This window comes from Elephantulus edwardii, unplaced genomic scaffold, assembly GCF_000299155.1.
Source record: "Elephantulus edwardii isolate Elephantulus edwardi_28Jun2011 unplaced genomic scaffold, EleEdw1.0 scaffold00036, whole genome shotgun sequence".
Classification (NCBI taxonomy): Eukaryota; Metazoa; Chordata; class Mammalia; order Macroscelidea; family Macroscelididae; genus Elephantulus; species Elephantulus edwardii.
This window is the reverse complement of record NW_006399786.1, coordinates 4,041,439-4,052,312: the sequence shown is the minus strand read 5'-3', so window position 1 is coordinate 4,052,312 and position 10,874 is coordinate 4,041,439. Positions and strand designations below refer to the sequence as shown.

The 10,874-nt window shown below is 39.6% G+C and overlaps 1 pseudogene; it reads left to right on the top strand.

Annotated features, from left to right (window-relative positions):
* Positions 1–1,338: 1,338 nt before the first annotated feature.
* On the top strand, positions 1,339–2,573 carry LOC102876422 (annotated as a pseudogene).
* The last annotated feature ends 8,301 nt before the right edge of the window (positions 2,574–10,874 follow it).

Sequence of the window (10,874 nt, the reverse complement as noted above, 5' to 3'; positions counted from 1 at the left end):
ATCTAAGCTGGCTTTGTAGGCTCACCCTTCAGCCAAATAATTGCCTTACAACATAAACTGAATCACTTGTGAGTAATGTGGCTCCTTAACAATCAACTACACAAAAACAAACAGCCAACAAGCTCAATATGAGGGGGCGAGGGAAGCTAGATAAAGGGAAAGAGAACAAACAGAAAGGAAATGATGATGCTGACATATTGTAAAAACTTTTAATTAATATGGTGTCAAATCTCACCCAAAATGCAAGAAAATACTACTTTTAAAGAACTTAGTTATTGCCCACTAGTTGATTAACTGATTCATGCAGTCAATAAATCAAGAACAACTAAGACATGAGATGTAAGACATTTTGTCCTTCCAAAGCTACAATCTTCTTTCTCTTTGTATTTGAAAGACTTTCTAAAAACAATTTAGAAAATCAGGGCATTTTAGAAGTATGTACATTTCATACATCTGGGGGTGGGGGTAAGGTACTCCATTCCATTTTAATTATTATGAATACTTAATCCAGCTATGGACTTAAATGGTTTGTTTTTATTTTTTCCCCTGCAAGTCAAAAGGTTGAAATGTCCAGCTGCTCCTCCAGAAAGATGGATAGTCGTCTCCCATCAAGATTTAGAGCCTTTGGAACCAACAGAGGGTTGTTACAAGTCGGAATCAGCTCGACAGCAGTGGATTGATTAAGTTAAATTCATATGGCCATGTGCAGCAATGGATGAATGGAAATCCAAAATCTCTGTAAATTTCCATTAAAATTATTAAAGTTAAAAAATTACCAAAAAAAAAGTTATATGGCCACAAGAATAAAACAATCTTTCCACATTCACAGTCGAAGTACACTAAACTTGATATGACAGCATCCCATGACCACAACATTCTTTGCCTGCATCCCAGTCAACCCCTAGAACACCTCAGATGTTACAACTGTCAACCAGGAAGCCTGCTGCGTCATACACTTTTGTTTAATACCAGCATACTCATAGTGAAAACAAGTTTCAGTGAAAAGAAATTGAGGGTTTTTTAAATGCTCATTATAAAACTTTCAAATTCGTCAAAGCCGTTGACTGCTATGTTAAAAAAAATCAGAAGTTTCTGGAGAAGAATTTGTGAACTGTACAACCACCACTCTCAAAAGCTTTCTGAACATATATTTTCACATTCCTCACCAAATGCTAAACTAGATTTTTGCATTTCTGCAAAGATGTACTAGTTGTTTCTACAAGAAGGATTGCAACATTTCCCCCACGGGAGGATCAGCTATGAGATGATTCCAAGTTGATGATAGTGAAATTTTTTTCCTTCTTACTGTTATTTTCAGTCTTTCAGAAACATCGACTGATGTCATCGGAAATGTTAACAGCCTTTATTGAGACTTCTAATGTTGAAAGAGCAAATCTTAGATGAAAATAAAAAAGAGAGCCAGAAGCCAGAATCAAGTAAAGCATGTGAACCCATATCTAAGCGGCAGATGAAGAAACATAAAACAAAAACAATGGGAAGAACAACGAAAACTCCACAAACAAAAGCGAAAAGAAAAGCGTAAGAGAAAAAAATTAGAGCGACAAAATCAACGGGAATCAAACTCTGATGCAAATGACAGAAAATGTATTCAAAGAGATGTTGTTCACAGCACACTATGTCTTGTTATTGACTGTAGCTTTGATGACTTGATGGTATTATTAAAGGACATTAAGAAACACCACCACCACAACAAGAAACTTCATAAAGGAGCTCTGGTAGCCTAGTGGCAAGAAACTGCTTGCAATCTCAAAGGCACGTGTTTCAAATCCACCAGGTGCTCTCAGGGAGAAGGATGGGCAATCTCCTTCTGTACCAGTCAGATTCGATTTGATGGTATATACACATACACACACACACACACACACACGATTTTTTTTTCTAAGAAAAGAAACTTCGTAAGCAGATTCAACGATGTTATGCAGAAAACCGACATGCTTTACATCCTGTATAGTTTTGGTTGAAAAGTCATTGAGGCCAGCTGAAAAAAAAACATGGACAGAAATGACACAGGATGCATCACCTGGAAGGTTATCCACATCAAGACAGAACGGCAGTGATCTCATAAAGAAATGACTTGGTTTATCTTACATCAGAGTCAACCAACAAATTGAAGGAGTTAGATGAATCAGAGGCCTATGTGATCCGAGGACTGGTAGATCACAATCATCACAAGGGACTCACATATAAACAAGCATCCGACTATGGACTTCATCATGCACAGCTCCCTCTTGGAGATTTTGTGAAGATGAACAGTCAAAAAGTTCTGTCAGTTAATTATGTGTTTGAGATTGTCCTGGAATAGCTGAAAACAAGAGACGGCAGAGGCTTTTATTTCATCTTCTATTTTATCTCAGGGTAAAGGAGATGTTCCCACAGAGAAGGCCTGTAAAGATTCTTCACTTGATGGGAAACCTGCCAGTGTTGAAGGTGGAACAGACAGTGATTCCAGTGAGGAGGAAAACAGCAGAAATTAACTAACTTCAGGCCATGAAGAAGAAAAGCAAGAGAAAGAAAACAACACTGAATCTACAGTGAACTCTGTACCACACTAATGCAATCAGTTTTCTTTTAGTTTAAGAAAAATAATAGCAGAAGTTGAAATTCCAAGCTGACTATTCCAAATTGGAAGAAAGTTATTTTTTTTCTTATTTCCAATATGAGGGTTTGCTGTTTTGTTTTTTTTTTTTAAAAAAGGGCAAAGTCCTTTAAACTAAAAAAAAAAAATCTAGGTCAAAGACTCAAAAAGAATGGTAAGATTTGTGAACAACACCAAATCTTAAGAGTAGGAGACTACTCAATTTAGTAAATTCTGAATTTTGCGCTCTGTTCTTTTTCTCTCTTTGCAAATACTGGCTTGAATACAGAAACCCAGTGTCCCTCCTCACCACCAGAATTCAGCTAATGTAAAGAAATAACAGGGAAAAAAAAACCCAAACAAAAAAAAATGACCCAAACTCACTATCACCATTGAGTTTCAAAGGCTGGACACATCTTGACAGGAGAAGACTGTCCATCTTTCTCCCATAGAGGAACTGTGGGTTTGAACTGTCTACCTTTCAGTTGACAGTGCAACCCATAATATACTATACCAGGGCTCCTTCCAGTAGGTAATTAATCTTTATTCATTCACACTCCAGGACTGGTCCTCCACTTGGCAGGCTCGGAAGTGGACTATCTCAGTAAACAAAGTAATTCCACATCATTGACATGACCACAGTACCTGACCACCTATGTTCTAGCTGTGTGCTGTTGACTCAGTTCTGATCAAAGTCACTCTATGGGACAGAGAGAGCCACCCCTCTAGGACAGATAGAGTTTCCTAGGCTGTGATCTTTATAGTTGCAGATCACCAGGTCTTTGTGCTGTGGAACCACTGGGTAGGTTTGAGCAACACTTTTAAGTTAACAGACAAATCCTTGCCCTTGCACTGCCAAGGCCACTCATTTCTACTGTTAGGCATAGCAAGCCTGCTGTCATATGGCTGTAGCATGGTTGCAGTACAGGCCACACCATTTCCTTTTCAGTTTTGTATTCTGTCTGAAAAATTCCCCAGTATGATGAGACTGCCATTTATGGAAGAACTGTCCATCTCTATCAACCTGAAGAAGGCACAGAAGAAGAAATGAAACTAGGAAGAGGAACCCCATAAATAATTAGCTCCCACCTCTAGAGCATCAAATGTTTGCAGTCATAGGCATTTGACTATGTGGACCATAACAAGCTATGGCTAACCTTGAGAAGAATGGAAATTCCAGAGCATTTAAGAAATCTATACCTAGACCAAGAAGCTGTTGTCAGCTTAAACCACTGCATGGTTTAAAATCAGGAAAGATGTGTGTCAGGACTATGTCCTTTCTCCATACCTATTCAATCTATATTCTGAGAAAATTATCTGAGAAACTGGACTTTATGAGGAGGAATGTGGCATCAGGATTGGAGGAAGGGTCATCAACAAGCAGAGTTATACAAATGACATAACCTTGTTTAAGGACCTGAAGTGCTTACTGCAGAGGATCACAGACTACAGACTTTAATATGAATTACATCTTAATATTTAAAAAAGAACCAACAACCCCAAAATGCTCAGCACTGGACCAGTATGCAACATCATGATAGATGGAGAAAAGATTGAAATTGTCAAAGATTTCATCTTGCTTAGATCCACAGTCAACCCCTTAGTACCATCAGTCAGTAGATCAGGAGATCTACTCCTGCATTGGGAACGCTGACTGTTAGGGACCTCTCCAAAGTCCTGAAAGGTAATAATGTCAGTCTAAAGACTGAGGTGCACTTGATTCTGGTCATAGTCTTTCAAATAACCTGTTACGCATCTGAGAGCTGGACAGTGAATAAGGATGACAGAAGAAACAATGCATCTGAATTATGGTGTTTGGAGAACACTACTGAATGTCCATCCTATGGACTTCCAAAAGAAAAAACAAATATGTCTTGGAGAACGTGCAACCATAATGTTCCTTGGAGGCAAAGTTGGTGAAGTTTTGCTCACATATTTTAGACATGTTGTTAGGAGATGCTATTCCTTGAAAAAGGACATCAAGCTTGGAAAGATGGAGGGTCAGTAACAGAGAGGAAGATCCTCAATGAGATGGATTTATGCAGTGTCTGCGACAATGGACTCGAATGTGTGGGGGATAAAGACGGTGCAGGATAGAACAGGATTCAGATCTATTGTTCGTGGGATCACTGTGAGTTGTATTCAACTCTATGGCACTTGACAACAACAAACCTAGATCAAGGCAAGTAGTTTGAATCCACCAGCTCCTCTGAATGAGAAAGGTGGGCAATCTCCTCCCATATGTTTAAATTGGTTCTGAAAACCTGTTGGAAATCAGCTATGAGTCAGTTTCAGCTCAATGTTATGTAACGGCAATCCCTAGACCTATGTATTTCACACTCATGAGAAGATCCATGTCTGCTTTCTTTTTTTTTTTTAAATCTTTTTTTATTCATTTCAATGAAAATATACAGAGACTATGGATTTCCATTCATTCATTGTTGCACTTTTCTCCCTTCCCAACCCTCCCCACTACACTACCCTCTTGGAAAATAAAAAGAAAAATTCTTTCATTGTTTTACAAACCCTCTCTCCCAGGTCCACTCCTCTATGCAGACTTTGCTCTGGACTCCTGTCATGACAAAAATATCTAATAATTCTCCCTTTTAAACAGCTTTCTCCCTCATCTGGTTCAATGCAGTATACATTATTGAACCCATCTTTCTCAGTCTCCCCCCCAAAACCCCGACATCAATCCTGTTTTACAATAGTGGCACCATGCAGTATTTGTCCTTTTGTGACCGATATACTTCACTCAGCATAATGTCCTCCAGCGTCACCCATTTTGAATAATATTGCATGAGTTCCTTGTTTTTCAATGAAGCATAGAATTCCATAGTGTGAATAGACCACAGTTTCTCTATCCATTCGTTTGTTGATGGGCATTTAGGTTGTTTCCAACTCCTTGATATTGTGAACAAAACCACAATAAATATGGGTGTGCATATATATGCTTGGGTGGCAGTTATGGTCTCTTTGGGGTATATTCCTAGTCAAATGGTATCTCTATTTGCAACTTTTTTAGAAAGGACCACAGTGGTCGCACCCTTTTACACTTCCACCAACAATGAATAAGGGTTCCAGTTTCTCCACAACCTGGGCAGCATTTGTTGCTTGCTGTTCTGTTAAATTTTGCTATTTTGACTAGGATTAGATGATATTTCATAGTTGTTTTAATCATGTCTACTTTCTTGACAGTGTACTGTGCCTAATAAACTTTTCATTCCTCGCTTATCCTGTGCAACCCTCTAAGGAGGACTTGTTAGACCTTCAAAGAGTCTGATCCTAGGAAAACCAGTCAACCAAATGGAATCTAATATTTCCTATTGGTAGATTTATACAAAAAGCCAAGAACTCATTGTTAAAGTTTACAAAGGTTTTGAGATTCTACTCTACTTTCTGTTGTTGTTAGGTGCCATCGAGTTTACTACAACTCCTAACAACCCTGTGAACAACAGATCTAAACTCTGCCCTCTCCTGCACCATCCTTACAGTCTCTGATAGGCTTGGGACCTTGTTGGAGTCACCGTGTCAATCCACCTCACTAAGAGTCTTCCTCTCTTTCTCTGATCCTCCACATTTCCCAGTATTATATCTTTTTCCACGGACTGATCCTTTCTAATAACACATCAAAAATTTGTGAGATGTTTTATCATCTTTGCCTCTGAGGAACTTTCCATGTTTTTGGCACCATCAAGTTGCTTTTAACTCACAATGGCTCCATGTGACAGAGTAGAACAGTCACAGAGTATTCTGTGAATTACAATCCTTACAGATGCAGGTAGCCAGGACTCTCTCCAAGGAGCCATTGACTGGATTCGGACTGACAACCTTTCACTTGGTAGCCAGATGCTTAAGCATTGTACCACCAGGGCTTGATTTTATAACAAGCTTGTCTGCCAGTTTCACAGATCTTGACAGAAGACACCAAAGACTGGATCAACGGTAAAAGACTTTGAACTCATAGCACTAGCATAGTTAGTGTTAGCATTTACACGGTTTCCTCCAGTCCCAATTTCCACCCGACCCTGTTAAAGAGGGCTAAGCAATATCTGCCATGCAGTGAGTTGAATAAGAAAGGAACTCTGACCCTGGAAGCCCAAGCCTTTCATAATGGGCAGTAAGTATGTTCTGGAAGGAGTCACTATCTCTCTTCCAAGGCTACATTTTAACAAGCTGTTTGTCCTGCAAGTTATTTCTAATATATACTCACTGGTCTGTATCTTGTCAACTGTTTCTGCAATAATCTACAGACACCAGGATCTTAGGGTAGAATTCAGGAACCTATATTTTATCTTTGTTTCAGTGTTGTTGTGTACCATCAAAGCAGATCTGACTGGCACTGGAGGAGATTTCCCCCTCTTTCTCCAGTGGAGCTCCTGGTGGATTAGAATGACGTGTCTTCGGGATTGCAGCATAGCTTCTTGCCACTAGGCCACCAGAGCTCCCCTAGGAATTTATATTTTAAAATTATACTCTTGGTGATGGAGACGATCAGTTTGGCTTGATAGACATTGGTCTACTTCACTTAATATAATGCCAAACATGGTAAACCTTTTTCGAGTGTCATTTCTCATGGTCAAATAACTAAGGGTAAGTACCTCAGGCTCTCCAAGCCAGACTCAGTACATAGTTTGCTATCTTTTTATCTCCTCATGTCTTCAGTTTAAAACAGTATCTTTCCCACTTCTGTATTTTCTCATTAGCTAGTGGATGTCCCTTCATCTCCTGGTCTCATGTCACCAAATCCACCAAACACTATGTGAAATCTATTAAGCGCTTCCCACAGGCAGCCTGGTTATTTTAGCTGTGGCCTAAATTTCCATTCTCAAGAACACTTCCAGGTTTCAAAATAACCAAAAGAAAATACATCCAGCCCAGTCATATAAATACGCCCCAGTTTAGAACTTTCTCTTCCTTATGTAAAGAAAGAGATCTCTTTCAATGCAACAAAAAGTGTGAGATACCCCCTCAAAGGACCTGCAGTACTTTGTTTTCTTTAAGTATTAATAAGGTTTTAAAAACATACTTTAATTAGAGTATACTTTGGGAGATGGCCCTTTAAAGCCTGTGACTTTTGGTCCAGTAGTTCTACCATTAAGAATGTTCCCTACAAAAATATTTAGATGGGTACATATGTGAAACATGTACACACAATTTTCACAAACACAAATTCAGCACTAACATTAGAGAAAAGTTAGAAATAACTCAAAATTCCCCACTGGAGGATGATTAAAAGAGGACATCTTTTCTCACCTGCCCTCCCACCACCTCATACTAAAGTTCTCAGATGCTCAAGTCTGTCTGTACATACAAATGTCAGAGTATTTGCATGTAACTCCTGTTTCCATGTAGATGGCATCATCTCCAGATAAATGCTCTGTAAATAGCACTTTGAGCAACCTCCAGCTTTCAAGGGATTGCTCTGTTTCATTGCTTCTCCCCCTCACCTCTCCCCAAATATTTTCAAACCACATGGATATGTGTATATACATATGTTGTCGTTAGCTGAATCAAGTTGAACCCTGCCTTGTAGTGACCATCTGCACAAAGGAACACAGCCTGGTATTTCACCAGCTAATTGTAAATTGGACTTTTGTGATCACAGGGTTTTCATTTGCAGATTTTTGGAAATAGATCACCCAGACTTTCTTCCTAGTCCATCCTATTCTAGAGGTATCCCTGAAACCTGAGCAGCATCATTCAAGCTGCCAGTGACAGAAGATCAGAAAGTGTACTTGAAAATTTTTGGCCAAAAGTCCAAATAAGGCCTAGGTAAGCATGTTACCACTGAACCGTCCATGTCACCACATATTCATAGATAGATATATACAAATATTCACAACATTTTAAAATCAAAATCTTTGCAAAAATGGTACATAAGATTTTTTCAATTAAAAACCAAGAATTTATACATGAATATTTAGATGCTTGAAAACGTGTGTATTTGAGTAATCTAAAACATATGCCAGATTATTAACAGTAGTGCCTCCTGGGGATCCGATGAGAACAGGAGAAAGCAGAAAAAGCTCACTTTTCATTTTATATTTTACTGTACTATTTGAATTTGTGAAAGTTATTCTCATGTCATAAAACAAAACAGACATGAATTGTGCAATAAGAAAAAGTGACCATAGAAAACGGGACCAATTCAAATGGATCTTTGCAAAAAAAGAGTAAGAATAACTAGGAAAACATACATAACCCATCAAGTACAAACAACCAGAAAACTGCAAATGCTTGACCCAGAAATATAGGAAGGCATTATAACCATTGAAATGCCAGTGAGAATTTCCAGAAACCGGAATTTGGAAATCTTACAAAGTTTTATAATGAAGACAATAGTTTTCTTAGGTGCATAAAATCAAACTCTTTGTCATCGATTTCATTCCAACTCATAGCTGACCTTCCACTGAGTTTGTTGTTTTTAGGTGTCACCAAGTTGAGTACAACTCATAGCGACCATATGAACCTTATGAACTCATAGCAGCCCAGATCTGAACCCTGTCCTTTCCTGTGCCATCCTCACACTTCCTGACACACTCCAGCCCATTGCAGCAGTCACTGTGTTAGGTGTTCCTCTCTTTCTCTGACCCTGCACTTTTCCAAGCACAATGTTTTTCTCCAAGGAATAGCCTCTCTTAGCAACACACCTGAAGTATATGAGATGAAGCTTTATCATTGCCTCCAAAGAGCACTCTGGCTGCAACCTCTCTGAAACATATTTATTCATTCTTTTGGCTGTCTATGGAATGTTCAGTGCTCTTCTCCAACACCACAGCTCAAAGGCATCAATTCTACTTCTGCCATCTTTATTCATTGTCAGCTCTCAGATGGAAATTAAGATTGAAAGGTGATTGAAAAGACCATGGTCTGAAACAGGCACACCATAGTCCTCAAACTGACATCATTGTTCCTCAATAATTGGGAGAAGTACCTGAAGTCTGACTGCAAACTTTCCCAGAGTAATACGTCTCCTGATCTCTTGGTTGCTGGTACCAAGGGTGTTGATTGTGGCTCCAAGTAAAATAAAATAGTTGACAACTTCAATCTTTTCTCCATCTATCATGATGTTGTCGATTGGTCCAGTAAAGAGAATTTTTGTTTTCTTGACATTGAGATGCAATCCACATTGAAGGCTGTCATCTTTGATTTTTTGCAGCAAGTGCTTCAAGTCCTCCTCACTTCCAGCAAGCAAGGTTGTGTCATCTGCATAACACAGGTTATTGGGTTTGGTGGCTGTAAATCACACAGAAGATCCTCCCACTTTTCCCTGCAGAGCAGATAGTGGATTCAAACCACCAGAGAGGCTCAGCCTTTGAGTTAGCATCACACCTCCCTTCACGAATTTGCATGTCATCCTCGCGCAGGGGCCATGCTAATCTTCTCTATGTCGTTCCAATTTTAGTATATGTGCTGCCGAAGCGAGCACGAGCATCACACCTCCCTACGGACTTATTATTGCCATTACTGTTAGGAGCTGGCAAGTTGATTGTGACTCACCGTGACCCTGTGAACAACCTATCTCAGTCCTGTCCTGTTCTGTGCCATCCTCACAACAGCTGGCACACGTAGGCTCATTGCTAGTTACTGTGCCACATTCCATCTCGTTGGGGGTCTTCCTCTTTTGCTGATCCTTCACCTTTCCAAGCATGATGTCCCTCTGTGAGTAAAAGCATCTTAGCAACATTCCTAAAGTATGAGAGATGAAGTGTTGCCATCTTTGCCTCCTAGGAACACTCTGGTTGCACTTTTCCCCACGACATATCTATTTGTACTCCTGGTTGTCCATGGGATATTCAGTACTCTTCTCCAGCCCCATGACTCAAAGGAATCGATTCTTCCTCTGTCAACCTCATTCATTGTCCAGCTCTCAGCTGTATAGCAAGTGACTGAAAAGGCCATGGCCTGAATTAGACACATCTTAGTCTTCAAACTGACATTATTGCTCCTCAGGACTTTGGAGAGATCCCTGACACCAGATTTGCCTAATGCAATATGTCTCCTGATGTCCTGACTGCTTGTACGGAGGGTGTTGATTGTTGATCCAAGCAAGACAAAAATCGTTGACAACTCCAATCCTTTCTCCGTCTATCATGATGGTGTCTACTGAGCCAGTGGTGAGGGTTTTTGTGTTCTTGATCTTGAGATGTAATTCACATTGAAGGCTGAAGTTCTTTGTTCTTCTGCAGCAAGTACTTCAAGTCCTCCTCACTTTCAGCAAACAATTTGTGTCACCTGCATAACACAGGTTTTTCTTGAGTCTTCCTCAGATCCT